Genomic DNA, 11,086 nt, shown 5'->3' with positions numbered 1-11,086 from the left:
CCAGATATGGGGGACTGAAGGACAGGCCCACAGTTTGGTACGCACCTGTGTGTGAACGGGTCTCATTGTGGTGATTCAAACTCCGACGCTCTGCCACGGGCTCCGGAGTACCTGGGACAACATACCTGGTTTTATGCTGGGAATGGAACCCAAGGCTACAGGTATACTAAGCAAGTACCCTACTAACTGGGCTACAGCCTTAGCTGGAAATCTCTCTAAAATCAGGTATTTTCATCTCGCCAGACACACCCACCCTCCTCATCCTTGCCCACAGTAGGCGCGCCAGGTGTCTCACTTACCCCCAAGCCCTGCCGCCAGACCGCTTAGAGGCCACGAGGCTAAGTACGGTCACAAAAAGCTCCGGTACCAACTCTCGGGACCAGGCCGGGCTTGAGCGATAGCGAGTCGCCCTCCCCGCCACCCGCTCCATCATACGAGGCGCACCGGCCGCCCCGCGATCCAGGCGGTACCCTCTGTGCCGCGCGCGCCCGTCAACCCGCCGCCCTCCACAACTACTTCCGGGTGAGCGGGTCGCCGGCCGGTGGCCCCGCCCCTCTGCCCCGCCACCGCCGCAGCTGCAGCCGCCGCTCGGGCTGCGGCTCATCCCGGGTCTCGTTCGCCGTCCCGGCCGCGGCGTGAAGGGCACCCTGAGTGTGGCTGCGTGACCGGCCGCGGAGCGAGGAGCCCCTCTTCTGCCTCCCTGCGGCCCGCGCGGTGGACGGTGTCGGGACCGAGTGTGGCCGCCGCGCCCCTCGTTCCGCTCCCGGGCTGCCGCTCCGGCCCTTCCGGGCGGCGCCGCTGCCTCAGCCCGCTCCACACGCAGGTAAGGGCAGGCGACCGGCCCGGCTGTCTCGAGGCGCTGCTCCGGGCTGGGGTCGCCTGGCGAGTCGCCGGCTCCCGCCTCCACCCCCACCCCCCGCGAGGAAAGAAGGGGTTACGCCCCTTGGACCGGGCATCTTTTGGGACAGCTGGGTGCCCCAGCTCCCGTTGCTCCCAGCGCCACATTCCCTCTGTTCTCGGTCTGTCCCTGGAGGAGCCGCCCCGGGAACCGTGTCAAGCCGGTGGAGGGCGTAGCTTTTTAAAATGAGATACCCCCCCCCCCCCACCCCGGTGCTTCCTTCTTGATCTGAATTGAAGCGCGGGCTTAACAGACTCAGGGCAGGACGGCCAGGGTTAATGCTTGACTAATACGGGGCGTTATTTACACCCACACTGTGGTGTGGAGTTCCATAGCTCTAGTCAGGCCTGGTTTTCCTTTGCTGTGGCTGACCAGCAGGAAACAGGGGACGTAAGAAAATAGAGGAGAAAAGTTAAAGTGTTTGCTTTATGTATTTTTTTTTTCCCACCTCGAGACGTACAGACAAAATGCTGGAACATGACTAAAGGGCACCCTAAACTTTCATTATTTGTAGCGCTTTTTGATTTTCCCATTTAGTGACTCAGCATTTTTGTCACAGTTTTTGTACAGTAGGCTGATTGACTCCAAGCGGTATAAGGATAAAGAGTGACCGCTATTTGTGTTGTGTTATCACAATGGGAAGAGATGCAGAAAAGGAATGAGGAGCTAGAGTGCAGGGTACGGATGGATACATTCTTAATCAGTGCTTGCCGGTTCCTCAAACCCCAGTGTATGCCGGAGGAGAAGGTGTGAAAAGCTGCTATTACTGGAGAGTGCATAGCGTTGCAGGGAGAGTTAGCTGGCCAAGTTTACCAGGGCTTGAGTGTCTTGAAGAGCTAGCCCGGTTTAACCCGCATCACGCTCTGTTTAGCAGCTACAGAGGGATGATGACCTCCTCTATTTAATAGACCCATACCGAATAAGACTTTCGGAAAGTGTGATTCATATAGGAAGTGAGGTCACACTCACTGTGTGAATCATTGATACGGATCTTCATATTGAAATAGTGGAAAGCTAAGTTTGTTTCTCCCCGTTTAATTAGATAATTTTACTCTTTTTGTAGCAAGTGATGTTTAATGTTTGGTTTTGTCTGTTGTTGGGTGGTTATTGTCATGCACTGCGGTTGGAAATAAAACTTAAAAGCTTGCAGAATGTTTTGATTTATAATCCTTTGTTAGTTACTACATGGACTGCTGTGATTTTTACCCCCTCTTTTTTTTTTTTTTTAAACCAGATGTGGGAAGACAAATGAAGGGGTTTAGATGCCAAATAAATGTCAGTGGAAAGGAGAGCTACCGACACTAAGGTAGGAAAAAGTACTGTGGGAGAGTCTGTACTATATAAAATAGCTTTTTGAGTGGGAAGCTGGAGAACTTGGCATTCTAGCTTGAAAAATGTTGAATGAGTCTACACTAACTTCTGTTCTGTTCTGGAAGGAATTGTGTATTGAAGTTTTGGGTTATTTTTAGAATCAATTAATTTCAAACTAGAAAATTTTTTTTTATTGCTGCAGTGTAATTTGATCATTTTAGTCTTTCAAAATGAGATGCAAAATAACTTTGTATCCCACAGTTCTTGATAATGATGACCTGTTTGCCCGATTTTTTTTTGTTTTTTGTTTTTAGAGACCTGACTATTTTACCTTGATTGACAGTTAGAAATCCTATTGATTAATTGGAAAGTAATATCAAGTTTAGTTTATCGTTGTTGCTTAAGACAGACATTCCTTTAATTCTTTGACCACATTTTGGCATCTTCTTTACTTTGGGTATCCATTCTTACATTCAGAGTGTTCCCTAATGTTGCTTTTTGTTTTTGTCCTGCTGATAAGATGATGACTTAGGGGTTTCTGTTCCTTGTAAACAAAGATTCCCTTTGGAAAATCCCTTGTGAAAACCTTACTGGGGACAGCCATGATACATACATACTTAAGGGAAATCTTTTTAGGTTAGGATTAAAGAATCTCCATAGTGAAGGAAAAGAGATAGGAAATTTATTTGGTAGGGTATCACTCTTTTGTAATACAGAAACAAGTGTTTCATGAAGAAGGAGGGAGTGAGTTCTGGTAGAGGTCTTTGTGAATTGCTTACCTGTTCCTGGAGTGAGAAGGAGCAGAGCTGACGATGTGATGAGGTGGGGTGAGCCTTCTTGTGCAAGGTGGGAGTGAGCGCATTGATGAGGATTGTTGAAAAGGAAAGAAATTGTTCTGTCCCTTTCCAAGGAGAGCTATCTGCTATCCCTACAGAGCAATGTGGTTTGTAGCCTTTTCCTTTTAGATAGTTGTTTTCTCTCTGAAGAGTGGATGGGGGAATTGATCCCTTTCCTGGGAAGACATACTACCTTATCCAGTTTGCAGATAAAGAATACTCTAATTAACATTCAAAGCTCAGCTTTTTAAAACCTTAGAAGGGAAGGAATTGAGCAGGATTTACTCTGTGAGTGAAATATCTTCATCCCTTTCTCCATTTTTCTCCCTGAAGGCTAATAGGTGGGAGGACTATCTTGGGAAATGAGTGACTGACATTGCACTTTGCACTTTAACCTTTCAAACTTTTGCTCAACAGTAAATTAGTCTAGACTTAAAAACAATTATATTTTAGACTAAAATTGTAAATTGCAAAGCTGGTCTTCTGTGCTGTATGTTTTCATTTGTTCAGTTAGTTATTCATTCTGGAGGTTGGCATGGGGAGCCGAGAGAGTGCTGTTTCTTGTGTAGTCACGGAGACTTGCAGCCTGTGTGCTCTTCTTTTAGTCCAGGGGTAGGGAAAGAAATAGGTAAAAACAGAGACAGTAAAAAGAGGGGAAAATGACATACATAGAAAGAAATGCTGGTGATATGGGTCCAGTGGTGTTTGTGAGCCTTTTAAAGATTGATAAGCATAAAGAAACTGTCATATGAGGGAAAAAAGTTTCCTTTCTGCAGACTGGATTTATTAATTTTCTGTAGTTTTACTAAATCCCTGCTAGTAAACATTAGGTCATTTTCAGTCTTCTTTCTGTAAACAGTGCTATAGAAAAACTTTTGAACAAGTGTTTGGCAGTTTGTAAGTATACCCGTGGCGTGTAGTTCTGATTGAGGTTGGTGAGGTTATGAACATGAGAAATTTGTTTTATACTAGACTCCATTTTATAATAGAAGATAATGTTTTCTCAGCCGCAGGAGGAGGAAGAATTTAGAGATTACTTTACTGTGAACTGGGCTTCATATCATGTGCCTGTTGTCAGCATTTGGGAAGGAAGCTAAGCCAGGTTTTTGAGAGTTCGAGGCTACCACAGTCTAAACAGCATGCAATAAGACCCTGTCTCAAATGTGTTTTATAAGTCAATTTAAGACATTTTGGAATGTCAGATAATTAATTTGAACTGGTAAATGTCAAAATACTGTAGTTTAACCCTGGTGTCGACAAACGTAAACCACTTATATATGGTAAAATGACCGTACCTTTTAGGTTTGTTTCAGAGTTTATATTTTCTGTTAATTAAAAACTTTTATATAGTGGGGTATGGTGGCACACACTTTTAATCCTGGCATTTGGGAGGCAGAGCAGATCTCTGTGAAGTGTGTATAGCCAGTTCTAGGCCTGTTAGGATTAAATACATAAAATAACAAAAAAATAAAAAAACCCAGCTTTACATAGCTTATGTTTTTGCTCTGTTAAAGTTAACTGAAATTAGTCATAAAGGAAATAAAAGACACACCATTTCTTCCTTATCTTTTACAATTCGAGTTTGTCTATTCAAGGTAGGTGATGGGACCCGAGAGCCAGAAATCCCTCTGTAATCCAGAGCAGTGTTGGTGAATTCCTGTGTCAAAGAGGAAATAGGTATAGATTTAGACTATTCTGCAAAGAGTTGGTGAACAGAATAAGGGAGGTTCAAAATTTAAATTTGAAGTTGTATAGGTGTCTCATGTCCAGGGTGAGGTTCAGGAGCCTTTGTCTTTTTGAAATGAGAGACCAGCAAGAAATAAGTACTGAGAGGCTCAAGTGCGGTGAAGCTGGAACTCCCGAGTGGTGGTTTCCCTGGATGGTGTCCAGGGTCTATTTTGAGGCCCTGTCAAAACTTGCCTGACAGATCTACCACATAACTGTAATCTGGCCTGGCCCTGCTGCAAGTCAGGAAGACCTGCGGTTTAGGGAAAGTGGCAACTGCAGAAGAGGGAGTTATGAAGATCATTTGCCTTCGGAAGACTGAGGCTAAGTTTTGGGGTGAAAATCTGCTGAGCATCTATATTACATATTCTAGCACCCAGGTGTTTTATGTTTTAGTATCCAAGTTTTTGTTTTCTATTACTTATTTTCTTATTTTTGGAAAGAGTTTGATTATAGAGAACTAAAGAGAATTTTTTTGGAATAATGTGCATGAGAAGGAACATAGGATTGTCTCAGCTTAGTGTCTTATATTCCGGTTCTCGGAGCACTTGCCGTGTTATGGGTATAGGGAGGACATTTATTTGATATGATCCATTTCAGAGTTCTTCACACTTGTCACTGGGATCTTGGAATAACGACTCTTTTACAAGAGTGTCTGGAATTCTCACAGCTAAATTAGTTTCTTACTCTTTTTTTCCATGAAAGTGTTGTAAAATTTTGTCTTTAATTTTTTCCATATTTTAATATTGTATACACTGGGTGTGGCTATGTAAGTTAGAGGACAATTTGAAAGAGCTGGGTGTTCTACCATATGGCTCCTGGGTATGGAGTTCTGGTTGTGATGTCTGGGGCAAGCAAGTATCCTTACCTAGTGAGCCAGCCTTCTTCTGGCCCTGAAGTTGTACCTTTAAGCTCGTTTTTTAACAGGTTGCATAGTTATCTCCTTGTGCTGTGTAGTGCTGCATGAAAACCTTGGCGCATTTTTTTGTTTGTTTGTTTAGTGAGCACTTAGGTTTAAAGTTCTTTAGGTGATCTCACTTTGACTAGAAAGCTGTTGAACAACTTACTGTTACACCCTTGTGACCAAGGTTCACATCTCTGTATTTCACTGCTGAGCTGTACTACAGTCAAGGGTTTCTGAAGGATTCAGCTTGCATGTATAATTTATAGATGTGATCCTGCAAAAGGTTTCCTGGTCATTCGAATTAGATTATGTTGTTACTTCAGGAATTTAGTTGTGGGGTCATTAGCATTTCATGATGATGCCTTTAGGGTTCAATGTAAGGAGTTCAAAATGACCAATAGTTTCTTTTTCTTCTGTTATCTACTTTGTTCCTATCATCTATCTCTTCTACTCTCCTAGAGTAGAGTTCTGTCCCCCCTAGAACAATAAGACAAAACAAATAGAACTCAGGGTGAGCTGAGGATGTGAAAGATTGGGGGAAACCCGAGTGCACATCAGGGTGTTTTTATTTTCTGAGAAGGGAACTGAAAGGACACATACTTCACTTTTGCCATTGTTTTCACTTTGAACCTTGTATATATCTTAGGGTCTCTTCATATGAGCATCATATTTTCAACTAGTTTTGATGTGATGGATATATTTAGTGCTTTTGAAACATTTAATTTTTAAGCTACTTACAAGCAGTTTGTTATTCTTTCTGTAGTCCCACTTTCTTTTTTTTTTTTTTTTTTAGTTTTTCGAGATAGGGTTTCTCTGTGGCTTTGGAGCCTGTCCTGGAACTAGCTCTGTAGACCAGGCTGGTCTCGAACTCACAGAGATCCGCCTACCTCTGCCTCCCGAGTGCTGGGATTAAAGGCGTGCGCCACCATCGCCCGGCTTGTAGTCCCACTTTCAAATAGAAACATTTTAACAGCTAAGAATTAAGTATACTGTCTACAGACAGATGTTAAGATACTTATTTTCTCGTTAAACGGTTTAAATAACCTATGTTTAATAAAATTGAATAAACTTAGCAAAGACGTGTTATTACCATTTTTAAAATAAAATTAAGTACTTCAGCTAAGTGATTCAATGGTTATAGGATTAAAGATAGGCAAATATTTCAGTTTCAAATGAATTTTTCCCCCATCTTATGGATAATGCTTTATTTATGTGGACAATCAAGGACATGAGGTCATTGTCTCCTTCTCTTGCCAAATTCATCCCTTGCAATCCACACCAGTTTATTTATTTATTTATTTTTGATTGTGATAAACTTAAATATCATTAACATATTGAGTTTTCCCATTCTTTTCATTGTGGAAAATGTATACAATGTAAAATTTAAGTCTCTTCCACCCTTCCTCTCTTGAGTGCTGGGGACTGGGTCCAGGTCCTTGTGCATGCTATACAAACCCTCTACCGCTGATCTCCACCCTAACCCCTTAAACCCTGTGTAATTGTACAATTTCATGGCATTACAGTACATTCAAATTGTGGCGCAGCCACCTAAACATCTATCTCCAGGACTTTTTTTTTCACCTTAGACTGAAAACTGCGCATCAGACTGTAACTACTCACTTCCTCTAACCCTTGGCAGCCACTTTGCTACTTTTGGCTCTGTGATTTAACTACTCTACTCTAGGTACCTCACATATTTCTGGAATCCCATAATTGTCCTCTGTGTCTGGCTTATTTTATATAGTATAATGCCATCAAAGTCATTCATGTTGAAGCGTCCATGTTTGACTTCTGTTGATTGCTATTTAGGTCTCCCACCTTTTGATTATTGTGAATAATACTACCAAGGATGTGGGTATATGACTGTGCATTTAAGTCCCAGTTTGTTATTTTGTGTATATACCCTTATGTTCTCTGAAAGAGCATCCAGTGCTCTTAACCACGTATCTCTAGCCCCACATCTTTTAAAACATAAGTTTTATTAGTATTTATATATTTAGTATGCACATACACAGAGACACAGTGTTGGGGTCTGTACATGGATGTGTGTTCACGTGCTCACAGCATTCATGTGGAAGTTGGAAGACAACTCTGTGGATGTTCTCTCCTCCCATGTTTACATAGGTTTGTAGGGATCAAACTCAGGTTCTCAGACTACTGAGCCATCTTACTGGCCCTTAATTTGTTATTATTGCGTTTCAGTTCTTTATATATCCTAGACATCAACCCTTTGTTTACAAATGTTTTCTCCTGTCGATTGCTGTTTTACTTTGCTAATAGTGTGCTTTGATGCACAGAATTTGAAATTTGGTGAAATCTGGTTTGTCTATTCCTTTTACTGCCTTTAATTTTGTCAAATTTAGCAAGAAATGTTTGTCAAATCCTATGTCATGATGATTTTCCTGTGTGTTTTCTTTCCTTTTTAAAAATAATTTATTTAACTTTTTATTTTATGTGCGTTAGTGTGAAGGTGTCAGATCCTCTGGAACTGGAGTTACAGACAACTGTGAACTGCCATGCAGGTGCTGAGAATTGAACCCTAGTCTTCTGGATGAGCAGTCAGTGCTCTTAACCACTGAGCTATCTCTCCAGCCCCTCCTGTGTGTTTCCTTTGAAAAGATTTGTAGTTCATATATTTAGGCTTTGATGCATCCTATGTTAAGTTTTGATATTTTGGTTATGAGCCTAGCCTTTGACAACCTAGCTGTCTCGGTTGTGATGTGAGCTAACTTTCTATATAGTGTAGTCTGAAAGGTCTGACTTTATCTAAGTATGAAATTCTAGTTTTTTGGAAAAATGATCCATTCTCTTTTGGATGGTCTTGGCATCTCTATGGACAGTCATTTGACCATGCATATGGGGATTTATAAATAGGCTGTTTAATTGGTCTATGGGTCTGCTTTATGCCAGTGGTATGCCGTTTTAAATACTGTAGTTTTATAATAAAATTTTGAATCAAGAAGGGTCGAGGGGAGAGAGAGGGCTTATTTGGCCCAAAATTCAAAATCACAGTTCATTATTGTGGGGAAGTCAAGGCAGGAGTTTACAGCCCACATTCCACCCACAGTTAAGAGCAGAGAGAAATGAGTGCATCCATGCTGCCGGCCTGCTGGCTTGATAGTTTGATTCACTGTCAAACTTTAGGAGTTCAGGGTCCAGCGTGGGCAGTGGACTGAGTCAGAAGATAATCTCTCACTGACAGGCCACGGGCAACCCGAACTAGGCAGTTCCTCAATTAAGACTGTCTTCCCAGGTATGTCAAGTTGTCAGTTAAACTTAACCAGCACACTGGACTTTTTATTGAATTTGTAAATTGTTTTGCCAGTTTTGCTGTTTTAGTAGTGCTGTCTTTTAATCTGTGAGCATGGATGGTGTCTTTCAATTAATTTATGCCTCCCCAATTTCTTTTGGCAATATTTTCAATGTAGAGACTTTGTTTCCCTGGTTAAGTTTATTCCTAAGTATTTTATTATTTTTGTGCTATCATCAATGGAATTGTTTTCTGAATTTCCGTTTTGGATTGTTGGGATGTAGAAATCTCTTTCTTTTTTTCTCCTTCCCTCTCTGTCTCCTCCCTTCCTCCTTTCTCCAGGGCACCCCCCCCCCTTGTTTTTGTATTCTTTGACGTTAGTTAGTTTTTCTGTTCAAAGATTTAAAGATCAGAACTACTGCGTGTAATTATACAAACTTTTAGTAGCTTAAAACAGCATGTATTTAGCCGGGCGATGGTGGCGCACGCCTTTAATCCCAGCACTCGGGAGGCAGAGGTAGGCGGATCTCTGTGAGTTCGAGACCAGCCTGGTCTATAGAGCTAGTTCCAGGACAGGCTCCAAAGCCACAGAGAAACCCTATCTCAAAAAAAAAAAAAAAAAAAAAAAAAACAGCATGTATTTGATCTCCTGAGTTTTGGTGTGGATGGAGTCAGAGCTTGAGCAGTTGAGTGGGTTGAGCTGGGTTCTCTGCGGAGTGTTGAGGCTGTCCTGAGGGTGCTGACTCAGCTGAGTCTCTCTCACCTGGAGACTTACCTTGGGGAAAATCCACTTCCCAATTCGTGCAAGTTGCTGCCAGAATCGCTATTCCTATGCTTTAGCACTGAGGCTTCTCCTGAGGAACTAGGGATCATTAACTGCTAAAGTCCACTGTCGGTTAGCTCCTGGGGCAACCTGCAGTTGTTTGCCATTTTTGTATTTTTATCAAGCCACAGGGAATCCGTGCAGCAAGTCAGCTAACACCATGGTCTTACATAATGTAATACAGTCACCAGTATGCCATCCTGTCACCTCTGCCATATTCACTTGCTCAGAAGTAAATTGCAGGTCCCACCCATCAGTGATATTTGCACAGTGGTGACTACTAGAGTGGAGATTCAGGGCAGGGAGCCACTGAAGAATCTGTTTGCTATAGCTGGTTACAAAAATGACACATTGTATATATGCCCTTTTTTAAAAGAAATGTATGCTTTTAAATATTACTGTCTTTAGAATTATTGTTGGTTTTGTTGTTATTTTGTAATAAAAACATTTATTTTTTTGGAGATAGGGTCTGACTGTCTTTAATTTGCTGTCCTGAGTTTACTATGTAACCCACACTGGCCTCTCATCTATGGAAATCCTCTTGATTCAGCCTCCAATGTGCTGGGAATATAAGGCTTTCATTTCTTCTTTACTTCTTACTTTACCTCTTTGTAACATTCAAATTTTGAAATCAGTAATTGACATTTTCATTATAATTAGATATTGTTTATTACTCAGCCACATACTATATTTTGACTCTTTCTAAATTTTCTGCTTATTAAAAATTTGCATAATTTTCTGTTTATTGTTTCTACCCACATGCTCCAATAGGTTTTCATTTTTTTCAGATTTTCCTTTATTTATTAACATGTAACATAAGTAGCAACTAGTTTATAAAATGTAGGAAATATAGTAAACAAAAATGGTTAAAGAATAAAATGAGCATCAGTATTCACAATACTAGGCTAAGAAATTACACATGACAGTTATCTTGGGTGGCCTCTCTGGATTTCCTTCCCTGTTACCTACTGTCCTCCACCTGGTCCCAGCCATTTTACACGTCAGTGGCTCTCTTGGGGCCACTGCTCCCCAGTTGCTGTGGTTTTGTTTCCTTCACTCTCATATGTATACATGCCTACTCTATGCAGTTTCATTTTGAAAAGCTGGAAGCCTGTGCTTGTGTGTTTCAGAGCAGGTTAATTGCTTTTGTGGTGCTGGGAACTGACCCTGGGGCTCTTCTGCTTGTCAGGCGATTGTCCTACTACTGTGTGGCTCCAGTTGACCACTTTAGCAATCCCTAAGTCTCAGTGGCGTAATGCAGCCAAAGCTTTCCGCTCACATTTACGTCCTTTTCTGCTGTGAGCTGGAAATCAACTAAAGACTTAGTCTGTCCTACAGT

At 41.7% G+C, this 11,086-nt stretch overlaps 1 protein-coding gene across 20 annotated transcripts in view; it reads left to right on the top strand.

Annotated features, from left to right (window-relative positions):
- The first annotated feature begins 555 nt into the window (after positions 1 to 555).
- Positions 556 to 11,086, top strand: part of Lrrfip2 (LRR binding FLII interacting protein 2) — a 105,143-nt gene continuing 94,612 nt past the window's right edge. For 5 of the 20 annotated variants that reach the window (XM_041676821.1, XM_041676818.1, XM_041676819.1 and 2 more), the window contains exons 1-2: positions 556 to 823; positions 2,133 to 2,204. The gene's annotated coding sequence lies outside the window, so the exon portion shown is untranslated. The remainder of the gene's footprint in view (positions 824 to 2,132; positions 2,205 to 11,086) is intronic. The other 15 variants (XM_041676829.1, XM_041676826.1, XM_041676827.1 and 12 more) reach the window with 10 other exon arrangements.

The sequence above is a fragment of the Microtus oregoni genome, unplaced genomic scaffold (genome assembly GCF_018167655.1).
Source record: "Microtus oregoni isolate MIOR12 unplaced genomic scaffold, Mior012 000028F_ref0000031, whole genome shotgun sequence".
Classification (NCBI taxonomy): domain Eukaryota; kingdom Metazoa; phylum Chordata; class Mammalia; order Rodentia; family Cricetidae; genus Microtus; species Microtus oregoni.
Note: the sequence above shows the minus strand (reverse complement) of the source record. Positions and strands in the feature narration are given on the sequence as shown.